At 40.5% G+C, this 17,842-nt stretch overlaps 1 protein-coding gene across 1 annotated transcript in view; it reads right to left on the bottom strand.

Moving 5' to 3' along the window:
• The window catches only part of LOC101745659 (potassium voltage-gated channel protein Shaw), a 226,160-nt gene that overhangs the window by 40,662 nt on the left and 167,656 nt on the right, over nucleotides 1-17,842 (bottom strand). The gene's annotated exons all lie outside the window — the stretch shown is intronic.

The raw sequence follows: 17,842 nt of genomic DNA, 5'->3' as shown, positions 1-17,842 counted from the left end.
AAAAGACCCTCGGTATGAAAGTAGAAGATAATGTGAGGAGTGCGTCCTAAAATGACTTGGATGGACAGTGTGAACGAGGATTTGTGAGAGAAGGTTGTGGTTGACGTACAATAGACCTGAATAGAACAAAGGATAAAGTTGTGCCGACCCCAAATAACGACCAAAAATGAAAAGAATATGGTTGATGGCTGATCGTGCGTTCGTATACTGTTTTACTGAAATCAGAACTTTGCTATCATCTGTCCTTACTAGCCTGCATTACATGAAGTATTAGCTTTCCTAATTTGACAATCCAAGGTTTTTAGCCCTCAAGATTAGTAGACCGGTTAAGTGAGCTAAATCACATTAAAACACGGAGACTTGTTGTCGGTCCCACTTACTCACCGGATCTTCTCAGTGGGCCGCGTTTTCGATCTGGCGGTAGATTCTGCGAAGCATTGCTTTTACTAGGGCCAATGCTAGCAACACTTTCAGTCAGCTCTATCAGCATAGGTAGGAAAAAAAAGTCGGCTCCTCTTTGGTGAGATAGCTTTGCGGGTGGGATTATTTTAACTACTGTCAAATTAGTTTCCTATCCAACATGACTTATGAGCTGTTCAATCTATTTGTTGTATTTAAATTTTAGAAACTTTATTAGCAGAAGCTCACCTCACAAAACTAGTTAAAGAAAGATAAACAATATAATATATTTATTTATTTATTAAGTTGCACCAACAAAGTGATCATCGATACAAAACATTGAACAATTGACAAAAGTTCATGGCAGATGTCACCTCAATTATAGGTACAATCGACGACAGTGCATTGATCCTTCGAACCAGTGACAATCTACAGCAACGCAGATATCATATACATGCCCTTAACGTAGGCGTTTATTTAAGACAGTAGACTACATTTTCCTTACATTTCAACTCACAGAACAAGTATTTTTTATATCATTAAAAAACAAAACAATATTCAATTATCTTACCATTAAAACAAATAATCTCTTAACAGTTCGAGCCAATAAAATTATGTATGAACCTTTGTAACAAACAAAAAAAAAACCGGACTGCCATTATAAAGTTTAGATCGCCTACGTGTGCCCTAATCTGTATGTTACGTATTACCGGCACGTAACGTCCTAAGGGTTCGACCTAAATTGAATATTTTTTGGAATCCTGTTTCTGTTTTTACTGACAGTGGTTTAATACTTTATTTTGTTTACGAGAGGGGATGAAGGCTGTATTTAAATTGGGTAAGTTAGGTGTTTTGTCGAGCACTATAAATTGAGGGGCAGCTTATCAAACCAAATCAAAAAAAAAAAATATTCAACATAAATGTAAGTACATACTTATTGAACGTCAAAAAGAACTACCGCCAATTCACAAAAACTAGCCTCCGTCCTGAGAAGAACTGCAAGAAACTCAGCAGGCATGCCTTTCTTTTTAATATTAGATTTTTTTTTTTAATATTCATTTTTACAATGAGTATTATAATATAACAATTATTGCAATATTGAAAGATATAAAACTTAAGATACAGAACATTTATTTTATGTAAATTTTATGGTACCGTGTCTTCGTCGCACGATTTGAAATCGCCATCGAGCGCCTAGTAGCAAAGGGAAAAGCAGAGGGTATCAGATCACGCGGCAAATTACCCGTAAGATGGACTGACTAAATCAAGGCTGCAAGGAATTGCCTCCTGCAGGTACGCAATAGACGCGCGGACAAAAGATAGGTGTGTCACTAAAATCACAATGGCCATTACACTCTGCCAAGGGTATAATCATGAAGAACAAGACTGATCAGGGAGTAAGTTCGTATAACTTTATAAGCAATAAGCTTCAGAACCAATTTTATCATAAGTTTTTTATTACCTTTCTAAGCAGACGAGCATTCGGCTCACCTGTTGGTGAATGGTCGCCGTGGCCCAAGGACCGTTAAGTGCTCTCCGCAAGTCTCGTTTGAAGAAGGACATGTCATAGCGTTCGGGATACACCGTAGGGAACATTTAATAATTATACCTGCTACAATTGCTCAGCTTTCGTAGACCCGAGGATATTGTGTGTTATTGTACCCTTTTTCAGTTCATCATCATATTCAGGATTCAAATAAAAGAAAAAATGCGGAGGGTCCTAGAAAAAGCACAAAAAATAAAGCTAAATAAAAAGTGTAGCTCACAAACTAGACAAAACAAAGGCTCTCCGGAGTGCTCTAGAAAGCCTAAAAACTGAAGGGTTCGCATTGTTGGACGCACGCTAGTCTGTCTCTTTCTATCCTATATGAATTCTATATTACCAGCTCTTTTTCCGGCGACGCGGTTCATTCTGAATCATTTATTAAGTGTGAACAAGACTTAGTGAAATTACTAAGTGTGCCATAAAGTATGAGAGTTGTTTGACAAGTTTAGTACTTCGGGTGTATGAGGTGTATACGAAAATAAAAGTAACTTAAAAGCATAAAAAAAATATTAGTTGCCTGTAAGGTTGGTTTATGGACGATAGTGTTACGTGATGACGTCAATCGCAGACCCATTTGAACCTTTGTTATTGGTGGTAGGACTTCTTGTGAGTCCGCACGGGTAGGTACAACCGCCCTGCCTATTTCTGCCCTGAAGCAATAATGCGTTTCAGTTTGAAGGGTGGGGCAGCCGTTGTAACTATACTGAGACCTTATAATATATTTAGAGAATATTATTGAGCTCGACCACCCATATAAGCAATAAAAATATCACTCTGACATCACACCAAAAGAGCGATAAATGTGTCACAAGCCAACAACGCTTGGGCTGATCGTGCCTCTCTATCGCTTGTTCCGCGATGGAACGTGACACTTTTTCGTGCATGCAGCCAGTGCTCATCGATTTATAAGACGTTCACGTCAAAAAGAACGCTTCACTATTAAGCAGAACTAACGGTTGGTTTTGATCTTTTTTTTAGCCTAATTATTGACTAGTGAGGATATTGTTAAAGCAAAAATTTTGTATTATAATTGGTGCTTTATGCTTTTTTTTTTTTTTTTTTCCACAGGAGAAAATCGCCGGATCCCCACCCGCGCGGCAGGTGGGGTATGTGGGAGTTGAACCTCACTAAAAACTCCTGCCGCTCACAACCGGCGCCCTACCTCGGACCGGGTCGGAGCCCAGTCGGGGCTATTGAAACGGCGGGACAGGGTTGACGCAGAGCACATTACATCCATCCCACCGTCCCACGGACGCCAGACCGGTGGCCGCCAGCGAAACGACCACCGGTTCCCTCGTTCAGCGGGCCGAGAGCCCGCTTTGATGGCGCCGCGTTACACCTTCCCCCAGAGCGGTCGGGGGAACGCGGTCTACCATCACCCGGCTTCCTATTGCGGGTGAGCGTGCAGAGCACGCCACCCCTCGTCTGGGTCCCTCCCCGCACAAAACGGGTGGGACCCCTAGCTCTTAGGGGGCCAGGTCACGGATACGACCCCGGTCCCGACCCCCTGCTCGGCGGCGGCGGGTTTCTGCGTAGTGAGGAGAGCTTTCCCTCACTCGCCCCGCCGCCTCCTTCTGCGAGATGGTGCACTCGCAGAAGTCGAGCATAGCCTTCCATGACTCATCGCTGCCAAGCATCGACGCCACGACGCCAGGCAGCGACAAGTCAGGTCCTATCTTTGCGACCAGGACACGGCGCTGCACCTCCCAAGCGGGGCAGACAGCGAGCGTATGCTCCGCCGTGTCCAGGTCGTGTCCACAATGGTGACACCTCGTCGTCGGCTCAGCCCCTATCCGGCGCAGGTACTTCCCGAAGCATCCGTGCCCGGTCAGCACCTGCACCAGACGAAAGGTGAGACGTCCCTCGCCACGATTCACCCAGTCATCAAAGACCGGGTAAACCGCCTCGACGGTCCGTAGCCCCCACGTGGGGTTGGCCAATCGCCTCGACCACGACTCGAGCACGGACCGCCGAGAATGGGCCTTCCGCGCCCGCAGCTCACTCTCGGGGACACGCGCCACGCCCCGAGCACGAAGCTCGCTGCGCCACCGATAGTCGGCAGCGAGCGACTCCGCCTCCAGCTCCCATGGCGGCGTCCCCGCCAAAACACACGCCGCCTCGAAGGAGACGGTGCGATATCCGCGGATGACCCTGATGGCAACGGTGCGCTGCGGCCGGCGCAGGAACCGAGCCATAGTGGCCCGGTTGCGCGGCTCAGCCCACACAGGTGCACCGTACAGGGCCATCGATCGCCCCACCCCCGCGTAGAGACGGCGCACAACCTGATCCGGTCCCCCAATATTCGGGAGCAGCCGGCTCAAAGAACCGGCCGTCCCCATCAATCGGGGGACCAGCTCCGCAAAGTGAGCACGAAAGGCCCACCGGCTGTCCAACACGAGGCCGAGGTACTTCAACTGGTGCTTTATGCTTGGCAAATGTTCAAGTTAATCAGACATTCTGAATTCGATGAAAATTACGTTCAAACAACCCGTACATACGTATATAATATAAGAGTATTTAAAAATTTACGTCACGTATTCTAAGGTTTGTAGACATTTTTATGGATCAGAGTTCCTACCAGTGTGAGAATACCAAGTAGACGCGTTGTAAATTTTAAAATCTTAAACTGACTGTGCCTATGTCTTCGCTGTAACATTACTCATTAATGCACAAAGGACTTTTGTTACGTTTCGTGTCAGTTTTTCACCGACTTCCTTAGAAAGAGGTTTTTTCTCTCTGTTATCGAACGAATAGAACACGGATAAACGTTACTGTCAAAAGAAAAAAATATTTGACTGACATCAAATTAGATTATAAATCGCGCGTGTGTGTGTGTGTGCATTTTGATGTTATTCTTTTTTTATCTCAATTGAATTGTTTGTCAGCTCAACATGAGAACAAAATTTGCCGAGACGTTTTTATTGTATACTGCTATAATCACAAATTTCGCCAAGACTACACTATAGAAAAATATTAATAAAGATAAACAATGTTTAATCTATTCTCAATTTGACCGCAGACGTCAAGAACTAAAGTTGACATAAATAAATAGTATGATGCGTGTGTGTGTCAAATACATGGTAGTGTGTACAACGTTTTCTTTATTGATTTAATGTATCTTTCATGCATTCGTTTAAAAAAATATTATCATTGTGCACTTTTTCTCTATATTCTCTATAAGTGTGGAAAATTTCATACTCCTCCGTCCGCGCAATTTTCGTAAAAAGGGATACAAATATACTATAAGTATGTAATACAGTTTCAAATCTTGATACCAATCTCTATAAGACACAGTTTGTCAAACTTTAAAATACATTCTAAGCTGTTCTTCCAAACGCGCCTAAGCCTCAATTATTTATTACATCGACGCGTGGAACTTAGTTCCATGACCTCATGTTTATCCCGAATGCATCAATAGAAATCGAACTTTACAATTTCTCCTTTAGGAGATTCTCAAATCAGGAAATCTAAAGTGCCCAAATAATCTTTATTCTGCATTTATACCTAAAATACAAAAATAAACTTTATCATATAACACGTAAACATCAAATTGTATTCTATTCAATTTTCATACTACACCTAGTGATTAGTTTAATAAAATATCTACTTCGAGTTAATACTTTAATTATATCACGCACTGAGTATATCCAAAATATACTCTGCATAGATGACAGCTGTCTAATATATTAACTAAATAATTTGAAGGCGTCGTGGCCTAAAGGATAAGACGTCCGGTGCATTCGTATATAGCGATGCAACGGTGTTCGATTCCCGCAGGTGGGACAAAAATTGGTAATTTTTGTAATGAAATTAACTCTCCACGAGACAGGCAGTGCCTAGTGTGGAGAGTTTTTAGCAAACTGTTATGTGTAAATGTATCATGGTTAATAAATAAATTATTATTATTATAAATTATTATTATAAATACGTACTTAACAATTGTTCACGATTGACTTCCACGGTGTAGGAATAACATCGTGTAATAAAAATCAAACCCGCAAAATTATAATTTGCGTAATTACTGATGGTAGGACCTCTTGTGACTCCGCACGGGTAAGTACCACCGCCCCGCCTATTTCTGCCGTGAAGCAGTAATGCGTTTCGGTTTGAAGAGTGGGGCAGCCGTTGTAACTATACTTGAGACCTTAGAACTCATATCTCAAAGTGTGTGGCACATTTACGTTGTAGATGTCTATGGGCTCCAGTTACCACTTTACGCCAGGTGGGCTGTGAGCTCGTCCACACATCTAGGCAATAAAAAAAAATAATAGAATCTTAACGTGTATTAATATAGGAAATTAGAATAAGTTAGAAGAAAGATCTAACGAGGAAGAAATAAATAATGAAAATCCAAGGAAATTTCCGCTGTGTTGAGCAGGAATAACGCGAGCATACTACTGCGAGACATATTTTGATCATACCTACTAGAGTCAAAACAATAATGAATTCTAATTATTTATTTATTTATAACTTCTTATACTAGAAAGTATAAAGGCGGACTTAATGCCATAGGTATTCTCTAACAGTCTACCTTAAGGGAGTGCCAGAGATGAAGCTTGGTAGGTGTAGTGTGAAGGTGATGTTACTTAAACATATGTGTATATATAACATACATAATATTTATAGATGCAAATACTCGTACTTAAATAAATACATGTACATAAATATATAGATATACACATATATATACATATCATAAATATATACATATAAAAACATGTAAAAACAAATATTATCAATTACATTAAATACTGCCAATTTGTCGGATAATGTCACAAATAAGATTTTCCGCCACATTTCCTACCGTTCAAATAAAATGACGTTTAGCTGTTGTCGTCAATTCGTGGCGGGATTTTGAGCACTTCGTGAATCTGACAACGGAAAAAAGCTTTCTATGCAACGACGTTAAAGTTCAAAATCCGGTGTTTAAGTTTCAATTAAAAGACGGTGCTTTATAGGAGATCCGTTTCTCCCGGCAGCGACGGAATGAAACGTAAGTTTTATATTGGCTTAGGCGAGTGCTGATTGTGGATTTAAATTTTTATACTAGATGTTTTTCATGGTATTTAAAGCACTTATTTTTTATCGCCGGCGAAGTCAATGAACTTCTAAAACATGAAAGATCAAATCTTGACTCAACTGTTGCAAGGCCAAAGGCGCGTTGTGCATTTTACCATACAAAAATTACCATTTAAGGCCATGAAAATACTTACGCGCCATCTTACACGTAAACAATAATGGATCTTACCTTTTTTTTTATTGCTTTGTTGGGTGGAAGAGCTCACAGCCCACCTGATGTTAAGTGGTTACTGGAGCCCATAGACATCTAGAACGTAAATGCGCCACCCACCTTGAGACACAAGTTCTAAGGTCTCAGGTATAGTTACAACGGCTGCCCCACCCTTCAAACCGAAACGCACTACTGCTTCACGGCAGAAATAAGCAGGGTGGTGGTACCTACCCGCGCGGACTCTCAAGAGGTCCTACCACCAGTAATTTACCTGTGAAGATGCTATTTTACCATACCGGACTTTAGAAACTTGTCTGGCAATAATTTCTAGTTGCTGTAGGAGATGCATTCATGCTATAAGCATCTTCTAGATCATTTTTAACTTGATTGATAGAAACAAAAAAATAAAAAATAAATATACTGTAAACTAAACGGTGATTGCGTAGTAAAGATCTAATATTATAATAATATGATAGTATTGACTTACAAAGTTTTTTTAATCTTTATTACATAGACGTTAGAACAAGCTTACAGGTCTAGACTTTAGTGTTACCGGAGCCCTTAGAAATCACAATCCGAAGGCCACTACTTTGTGAGATGAGGTCTAGTCTCTAGTTGCACCCGTTTTTATTTTTTTCCTACCTAAGCTGATGGTCTTGAGAGACCATTTCAGCGTAGCCTTAACTAGTAGGCGAGCTCACGGGGCTCAAATCTGACATCGTTGCTTATACTAATCCTAGCATGAGCAGTGCTTCGCAGAATCTACCACCGGATCGGAAACGCGACCTACTGAGAAGATCCGGCGAGAAACTCAATGGGCTGTGTCTATGGGTCAATTTGCTCGCCAATCCCTTCGTCGCAAGCGACGGGTTCGACGAGAACGATGGCCGGTACTTGGGGTCCCTAAAAGCACCGTTAGTGGATCGAGAGGGTCCGAAATGACGTGTTTTGGGCGACATCGACTGTTTACCATTCGATTCGCAGGATCGGGAATGTAGTTACCGGCGACCACAATGAGAGGGTTCTCGTGTCGTGACGCTTGCTCGAAATAGACCAGGACTGGAACTTATCACTACTTCTCGGCGCAAGTAGACATGCTGATGGTATTTACCAGTACTGCCTATTACCAGGAATTATGCATTAAATCTAATTTCAGTTCCATAAAAATCAGATCAATAGTTCAGAATCATGCACAGCTTACTTTCAAAACAATTCAATTTGCCACGAAAGCCCGGCCTCTTCCAGTCTCTTTGTATTTGCATCCAGAGATTTGCGAGGATGAAGCGGAGATTCCAACAAAACCAAATGGAATACTGAAAAGGTGGTTTTTATTCAGATTTTTAAGCGAATCAAGTGTTGGCTTTTTACATAAGACACACAAAGTGTTTTTCTGTTTGATCCAATTTTTTATTTATTTGCAGACATATTTTTTTTATGTTCGAGAAAGGAATATGTACACAGTTTAATTGTGTTCTTAAATTTTACGTCTACAGATTAGTTTCTACACAGGCTTTAGTTTTATTTTATATACGTTTAATTAAGAGCTTTACTGTGAGAAAATTCACAATTGTTATTATTAATTGCATTATGCTGCAAATTGCTACATAAAAAAAAAAAAATTAGTTTTACGATAATGGTGTCTGTGTTCTTCGCCGACCGCATTTACTCAGATGAACCATACTGGTATACTTATCTTAACTATTATTCTGTATCAATTATTCTTTTCAACTTGTACATGAGTATTTTTCAGCAAACCAAGGAAAGAGTAAGAGAGGAAGAGAGAGAGAGAGATTTACGTTGTAGATATGTGTGGGCTCCATGAACTTCTTAACACCAGGTGGGCTGTGAGCTCATCCACACATCTAAGCAATAAAAAAATGAGATTGAAATGACTCGGCAACAATGTCGAAGTTTTTTTTTAATAAATGTACATCACACAATATTTTCAATTGTTAAATTATAGTATTTGTAGATAGAATAAAGATGATTTGAACTAAAAGAAATAGATATGCCGAGCATTAGTCAAGACATCTGTTACAGTTGTTGTTCGGATCACAAATTAAAGCATATGCGCTTACTTAGATAGGTACACAAAGTTCTTGAATCTATCTTTCAAAATAACCTAAAAGCATATATTGCAGTAATCTTTATTTAGGGGAGGGAGTTTAAAGAGTCAAAATAACAAAAAGGTTTTACTAAAGTAGTATTACTAGAGTTTCAAAATAGTCACGGCTAGCATCGATTCAATGTGCGGTTTCACCACTGAGATAAATCGGTAAGAAACTTTGAGCCTTGTCAAACACAAAAATGTAAAAGCAGTAATGCGTTTCGGTTTGAAGGGTGGGGCCGTTTGTAAGTATACTTGAGATCTTAGAACTTATATCTCAAGGTGGGTGGCGCATTTACGTCGTAGATGTCTATGGGCTCCAGTAACCACTTAACACCAAGTGGGCTATGAGCTCGTCCACCCATAATGTAGAAAAAAAAAATAGACTACCTATTTGTTTCTAAATATTAGAAGACCAAAGTCAATATTTTGTTTTTGTTCAAAATAAATTTGCGTAAAAACAATAGTGATGAAAGTATCAAAATTAGGAAGAAACTTCCGAACTGCGAGACGGAAACTGCCGTTACGTAGTCGATTTTCTTCGATTTTCGTGAAAATGTGCGCGTTTTGTGAAATAAGTTTCACGCGCCATTGAACAGTGAACTGCGTGGATTAGTGTTTCCGCACACACTTTCATATTTCTTTTTCTTGACAGGGAAAGTTTAAGTGTTCAACAAATCGTAATGTATCAAAATTATTTTATATCGATTTTTGTTTTATACTTTTTTTTGAGAATTTGTATCGCTATTGTTCATTTTCTTATTAAAAGCTATTAGAGGTTGGATAAGAAATCGCTTGATACTCCGATTCCTGGGATCTGTTGGAACATGTCTCTGTTCTCTACTCTTCGCCATCAAATACAGGTCGCATGGATTCTGTACTATTGTTTTAGGATAAAAGACCTTTTGACACTTGGGACAAGAGATATCTTGGTTTGAACATCCATTTCCTATACAAATGTTCTTAATAGTCATGCTGAGTGTATGTTTAATTCCTATCGCCAACTTCACGTTGACTGTGCTCGTTAAACACAAAACAACTTGTTACTCTTATAAGCCTAAAAGACATTACACCGGTAAGAATAACGCCATCTATCGCCGAATAGTCGAACGAATATCAAAGGATCTATTAGCACCTAGAACGCTCGAGAAGTACAACGCCATCTATTGTCAGTTATTGGAAATAGAATACCCGAAATGTGTGGAATATTCTCGATAATTCTAGGGATGTGGTATCGGCTACAAAAGCATTGTAGAGATGGCACGCAGCCAGTTAGTAATCAGAACTACTCGAAGCGAAACAGCGAACGGATCGCCTGAAGCGAAGCGGAAGAAACGAATTGAGAATTTTTAAGTGTTTGTGAAGTGTTTTAAGTGTTCTAAGTGCTAATAGTGTTAACTTGTAATTCAGTAGAGTTTTTATTTATCCCGAACCCCAGCGCATAACAAACATATATCTAGTTTCTGGTCATAAGAATCTACCGCGACAACCTATCATCATCACCAAAATCGGATATATCTAACTACATTTACCACATTCCCTTCATTATCAGTACTGGAGGCTCTCTACATTTTAGTCCTTATTTTCCCTTTACCTGCCCCCGTTTCCCCGCTAATTTTCAACAAATGAAGAATATCGACTGGATTATTCCAAAAACACTACTCTAGATTCGTTTTTTTCTCAGTCAAGACCTAAATAGAGCGGCTGCAGTGGCCTCATTTCCATTTTAATCTTGGTTAAAAGGTTATACGTGTACCTATTATTTGAACTACAAATATCAATTCCAAATGATATGGCTATAAATAAAAGCGAATATTGATGCTTTTACACAAAATCAGGTCTGCTGCAATAGTCTCTGTGCTTATAGCGTAAAAATTAACTAAAATTTGCATAGAGTTGAAACGTTTGCCTACGTTTGCCGCTAGGGGCGCTGTTCCAACTGCATACAAATTTGAGTTAACTTTGACGCTATCGAGAACGTAAAAAAACTCGCACTAAGCACACTGGTCGCAAAGTCTACGGCGTAGCGCTATACTACGACAATTGCGTAGCATCGTAGCATCGTAGCTGCTACGTAACTGTTACAAACCGTTTAAAACATTTTATCAAAATAATATCGCTTTATCCTAAATTAGCTGGCACATTCAATTAATGTTTCTCTTTGTTGCTATAGCTTTAGTAGAATTGTTAACAAAACTGTTTTTATGCCACATTTTACATCTAAGCGTTGCCTGTTTATTGACGTAATTTCTTGCAGGCCTCGGTACTTTAAAACAAAACAACAGTGCAAAATTAACAAATGAATTCAAACTTTCTTCTTAAGATAATAAAGTCTAATCGAACGTTTAAGACACCAAGTACATAAAACGTTTTTGATACACTAGAGATGTTCATAAATTCGTGTCTCGAACAGCCACGTTGAATTTGCTATAAACATGATCGCCTTATGTTTTTCAAGCTTACATTCAGCTTTTAATTTACATATTTAATTTATGTTCAATTTTGTTTTATGAATTTTTTAAAGATGGCAATAAACATCTGCTGGATAATCTGTTTCTGTGAAATAGCAGCGGCGCAGTTCATGTACTATTTTTTTGTAAAATTAGTTTAAGCTGATGGCCGTGTTGCCAATGCTTTCAATAAATTTAAAAAAAAAAAAAAATAGCAGCGGCGAGCTAAGAACCGCATTGCTATTAACATCATCTATACTTTAGAAATATTATTACTCAGTGCGATTACCATAAAATCGGTGAGATTCTAGTTTACTACTACTGTTATGGTTTTGTTCAGAACGGGGTTATTATGAAATCATGCATACCAGAGCTTATCACAAATGAGGCCGTCAGCGCAATAGTGGCCTAAGCTTACCATAGTTAGCATGGAGGCAATTAGGTTTGAACTTTCATGAATTCGAATTTGAGTAAGCAAAAAACAATACGTGCAAAAATAATGTTTACAAAGCTATCTGTTATCTATGGGTGAAACTATGGATAGGCCGGTTTTGCATAAAAATTTATAATATTTTAAACAAATTCGAATCCAAAAAAAAAATGTGTGGTGTCGTGGGTCACCGGATAGGAACCGAAGTTCCTTATTATAAATATATTAATTTTAAGTTCTATTCGAGGTATAAAGAAAATAAAACTGGAGGTTTCGCAACAACCCACGGTCATTCGGTAACGTGCGAACTTATTGTGGTACACTTCATTCACGGTTGTTTGCATAAGAATTAGTGTATTGCGCAAACGAACGCTCTGAGATCGTGTTCAACGAATGATAGAAAAATAATATGTAATTTTTTGTACGTTATTACAAAGTTAAGTCGTACAATAAGTGTATTACTAATTTGTACGTTATTACAAAGTTAAGTCATACACTGTGTGCGTTACTAATAAAAATCTTACGTTACGGACGTTTTTTCCCGGTTAGGGTACCCCTCCGCATCGTCCCATAAGGAACTTCGTTCCAAAAACTTGTGGTTAGGCCACTTTTGCGCTGATGGCCTCAAATTTTAATATTAATTAATGTAATATTTCTTTTATTTTTTAAAATATCTAAACTTGTTTACTTTGACCTTATTAAATCATGAAAAAAAGGTAAATATTACTTAGCAAAGAAAGCAAATAAGGTTGAAATACATCCCATAGGATTATTTACGACATCCGTCAAGCGATGAGAGATGGAAACAAATACAGAGAAATTCCGATAACGTTCTGTCAACGTGGATTGTGGATCTTTTATTGTGTTATGAAAATTTATTGCTATTTGTAACAGTAGTTTGGATTGTTTATGATTTACGTACGTGTTTATTGGTTTGTGACTCGTTTTTTATTACTGTGCTTTTCATGAAGACTAGTAAATGACTAGACGGTTTGTGTCTGTGTGTGTTTTTTTTAATTTCAAGGGACTATAGACGCATGTATATTTCTCTAGAATAATATTCTTGCTTTTCCTTTGAGAACAGCTATAGCGGATAGCTGAGATATGTAGTGTGGTAGTATCTATCCGAACAAAAACAGTTTCACTGTAAAAAATTGCGCCAAGTCCACGTTTATAAAACTCATCTCAATAACATTTGCACTTTACAAAAAAAAGAAGACTTCAATAGCTTTCATTCTCTACAAAAATATGTGAAATACAAAAAAAATACCAAGAAACCGTCATAAAATTGAAAAAATTAAAAAAAAAATTGTTGAAAATTTGAAAATAAAAAAATAAAAATTTTATCGTACTTTGCGCGCTTCATTGAGTACCCCAAAATTTTTCGGAAGAATTTCACCCCGAGAAAAAAACCATTTTGCTTTAATATACAGTGAAAGCTGAGTGGGAAATTAAAAAAATTCAAATAACATACGTATGAGATGTCGATTTTACTTAACTTTTGTAAAACTTATTATGAAATAATAATTCATTAATTACATTTATGCATTTCATAGGTTGACCTACTTATAAATTTCTAAACATTGAAAGGATGTTCATTTATCCTGAAAAAAATTGGGGTACTCAATGACGCGCGCCAAGTACGATAAAAATTTTATTATTTTATTTTTAAATTTTCAACAATTTTTTTTTTAATTTTTTCAATTTTATGACGGTTTCTTGGTATTTTTTTTGTATTTCACATATTTTTGTAGAGAATGAAAGCTATTGAAGTCTTCTTTTTTTTGTAAAGTGCAAATGTTATTGAGATGAGTTTTATAAACGTGGACTTGGCGCAATTTTTTACAGTGAAACTGTTTTTGTTCGGATTTCATATCTTTTTGTTAAGTATTATTTTTTGCTCATTTATTACTTAATAAAAATAAATTATAAATAGTCACTCAGCTTAAAAGCTAATGAAACGCTCAATTAATTAGTGTTTTAATGTTAGGTGCCCGACTGGCATGAGACTCTCGGGTTGTCAGTTCCGGTATCGACCGGGGACGCGTGTATTCCGCTTCAAAGTCTGGCGCGCACTAATTGGGGGTGCGAATGATGCAACAGATGCGCGGGCGCGGGTAGCGCGGGGTGGGTCGTCGCGGCACGGACCTGAGTCACATTCCCTTTGGCTGCTGTTGCCCCGCGAAACGGAACGCTGCGTTACAGTGTAATAATAATCAACATCAACTTTTACAAATTTAAACCGAATTAAATTCTGTTTCAAATGTGAAGGGCAGATGACGCTGTTCTTAATTATTTCAGATTTTAAAATTAAAATCTGAAAGCCTTGAAACATCAATCCGCATAAATGTAATTTAAAAACTACAGTAAAAGGCTTAAATAAAAAGCTGAACTTAACTCAGCCTTAATTAGAATTTTCTTCGGAATTCAATAGTAAAGTTCAAGTTATTTTGATGAAATCAAAACCGAAATATTCATAGCATCTTAAACAATCACCTACGAATAAATATTATTTATAATATTATTAATTATACGAATAAATATTATTTATAAGAATAAATATTATTTATTCGTAGACAATCACAACGGTTTTATAGTTTTGGGGAGGGATTTTTTGTATCGCCATCTCGTTAACTATTTCGGTAATACATTACAAAACAAAATTGTCCCTCCAACAGTAACAACAGTACTTGCTTCGGCAGTACATATACTAAAATACTAACAGTAACAACATTAACATTATATAATGTATAAACCGTTCAATAAGAATTGCAAACTATCCCCTTGAAGCTACAGCTTATGTAGGAATAATGACTTTTTGGCGGGAACGCGAGGTGTGAAGTTGTGTGATTTGTTTTAATTTGTCTATTTAGTGTTTCTTCGGGTTTAAATGTGTAATAATATATAATGGTGGTTTATTAACTGTTTAATATCTGTGAAAGTGCACAAATGTGGGAAAATGAAACAAAGCCGCTGTACGTAACTTCTCGGTATCCTCCCACCTGTCGATGCCCATATCGTGGTTGGAGGCGTCCGTATAGGGGTCGGGGTGCAGTTGAAGTACCTCGGCCTCATCCTGGACAGTCATTGGATCTTCTGTGCTCGCTTTCAGAACCTGGTCCCTCGTTTGTTGGGGGTGGCCGGCGCGTTAAGCCGGCTTCTGCCCAACGTCGGGGGGCCTGACCAGGTGACGCGCCGTCTCTATACGGGGTTGGTGCAATCAATGACCCTATACGGGGCGCCTGTGTGGGGCCAGTCCCTGGCCGCGGGGGTGGCGAAGTTGCTATAACGGCCGCAACGCACCATCGGCGGTCAGGGTCATCCGTGGTTATCGCACTATCTCCTTTGAGGCGGCGTGTGTACTGGCTGGGACGCCGCCTTGGGTTCTGGAAGCGGAGGCCCTCGCCGCTGACTATCAGTGGCGGGCTGACCTTCATGCCCGGGGCGTGGCGCGTCCCAGCCCCAGTGTGGTCAGAGCGCGGAGGGCCCAATCTCGGCGGTCCGTGCTGGAGTCATGGTCCAGGCGGCTGGCTGATCCTTCGGCCGGTCGTAGGACCGTCGAGGCGGTTCGCCCGGTCCTTGTGGATTGGGTGAATCGTGACAGAGGACGCCTCACTTTCCAGCTCACGCAGGTGCTCACTGAGCATAGTTGCTTCGGTGAACTCCTGCACCGGATCGGAGCCGAGCCGACGGCAGAGTGCCACCATTGTGGTTGCTACTTGGACACTGCGGAGCACACGCTCGTTGCCTGCCCCGCATGGAAGGGGTGGCGCCGTGTCCTCGTCGCAAAAATAGGAAACGACTTGTCGTTGCCGATTGTTGTGGCATCGATGCTCGGCGACGACGAGTCGTGGAAGGCGATGTTCGACTTCTGCGTGTGCACCGTCTCGCAGAAGGAGGCGGCGGGGCGCGTGAGAGACGCGCAAGCCCGCCGCCGTCGAGCGGCGACCAGGGAGGCGGATCTCGCCCAAGTCCTGGTCCTCTAAGTGTTTCGGGTCCCCCTCACATGTCGGTGTGGGGACTGGCGAGGGGGGCCTAAGAAGACGACGTGAAACCTGCTCTGCACGCGTTTTACGCAAGAGCATCCGGGTGATGGAAGACCGGCTATCCTCGACCCACGCTGGTTCTGGTCCAGCGGGGTATTCCGTAGGATCATCATCAGCCTGTGTCTCTCCACTGCTGGATGTAGGCCTCTCCCATAGTCCGCCACAATGAACGATCCTCCGCCTTCCGCATCCAATCTCTCCCAGCATATCGCCGCAAGTCATCGGTCCAACGGGCAGGGGGACGCCCAACGCTGCGTTTACCGGTACGCGGTCTCCAGTCCAGACCACGTCTGCTCCATCGGCCATCAGTTCTGCGACACGTATTCCGTAGGATAGCTCACTCTAACCGGCGCCATCTAGGCGGGCTTCGGATAGCCTGCCGATCGAGGGCTGGTGGTCGTAGCGCCGACGACCGCCGGTCCGGCGTCCCGAGGGGGAGGGTGATGAGAGAGATGTGCTCCGCACTAAACGCTTCACTTTCCCCCCTCTGCCTCTTCATGAGTTCTGTCTCATGCGAGGTTTGGACGTTGGTTGTTGAGCAACAGGAGGTTTTAGTCAGTTCGACTCTGACATGCCCCGCCCTCCATCAACAGTGGAGGGCGGAAGTCCGGAGATTTCCTCCTGACCAAAAAAAAAAACCTCCAAAAAGTCCACTGAGATCTTAATAAATGACCACCATTTTACTGAGATTACATTTCATCCCATATCATCTCATTTCATTTCATCCCAGTTGATTAATGTCTCATTTTAATCATCTTCATTTCATTTCACTCCCTAATATCATTTTTCATAAAAATATGAATATAAATTAAAATAAGACATGACTTAAAGGTCTCAGTTACCAGGTCATAAAATCCATTACAAATGTAGGATTAATTCCAGCGCACCCTGGCGGCCGTAGATTACCATGTATTCTCGAATATTTATAGTCTGTGGCATGTCACTTTTTACGTCGAAAAAAGTCAGGATCGAAATTTTTGAGCGAGCTATAGTTTGTGGTGATAAAATTAATAATTTCAAGTAGATTAATTGTTGTAATTGATATAACTAGTTAATATCAGTAAAATAAAGTTGTGAGTGATTGATATAATGTACAATTTAGGAACCAGAAGTACCGTAAAATTAAATAAAATTTCGCAACCTCAAAAAACCGTTCTGCTTACAGTAAGTACACAGTGGGTAGTCTGGCGCTCCGTTTACAACGGGATTTTTTAACGGAACTTGGCGCCAGATTCTACCGAATCTGTGGATCCAAGCTTAGGGCATGTCTTAGTACAGGTATGAAACGGTTAATAAACGGGATTTTCGGCGCGCACTGCAGTACCGTAAGTTTCGTGTAGTCGGTGTGGTGGAGCTTGATGGGGCTTAGTCGGTGGTCGGTTTTTTTCTTTTTTCTTTTATTATTGCTTAGATGGGTGGGCGAGCTCACAGCCCACCTGGTGTTAAGTGGTTACTGGAGCCCATAGACATCTACAACGTAAATGCGCCACCCACCATGAGATATAAGTTCTAAGGTCTCACTATAGTTACAACGGCTACCCCACCCTTCGAACCGAAACGCATTACTGCTTCACGGCGGAAATAGGCGGGGTGGTGGTACCTACCCGTGCGGACTCCCAAGAGGTCCTACCACC

The sequence above is a fragment of the Bombyx mori genome, chromosome 3 (assembly GCF_030269925.1).
Source record: "Bombyx mori chromosome 3, ASM3026992v2".
Taxonomy (NCBI): Eukaryota; Metazoa; Arthropoda; class Insecta; order Lepidoptera; family Bombycidae; genus Bombyx; species Bombyx mori.
This window is presented reverse-complemented; position numbering and strand designations above follow the sequence as displayed.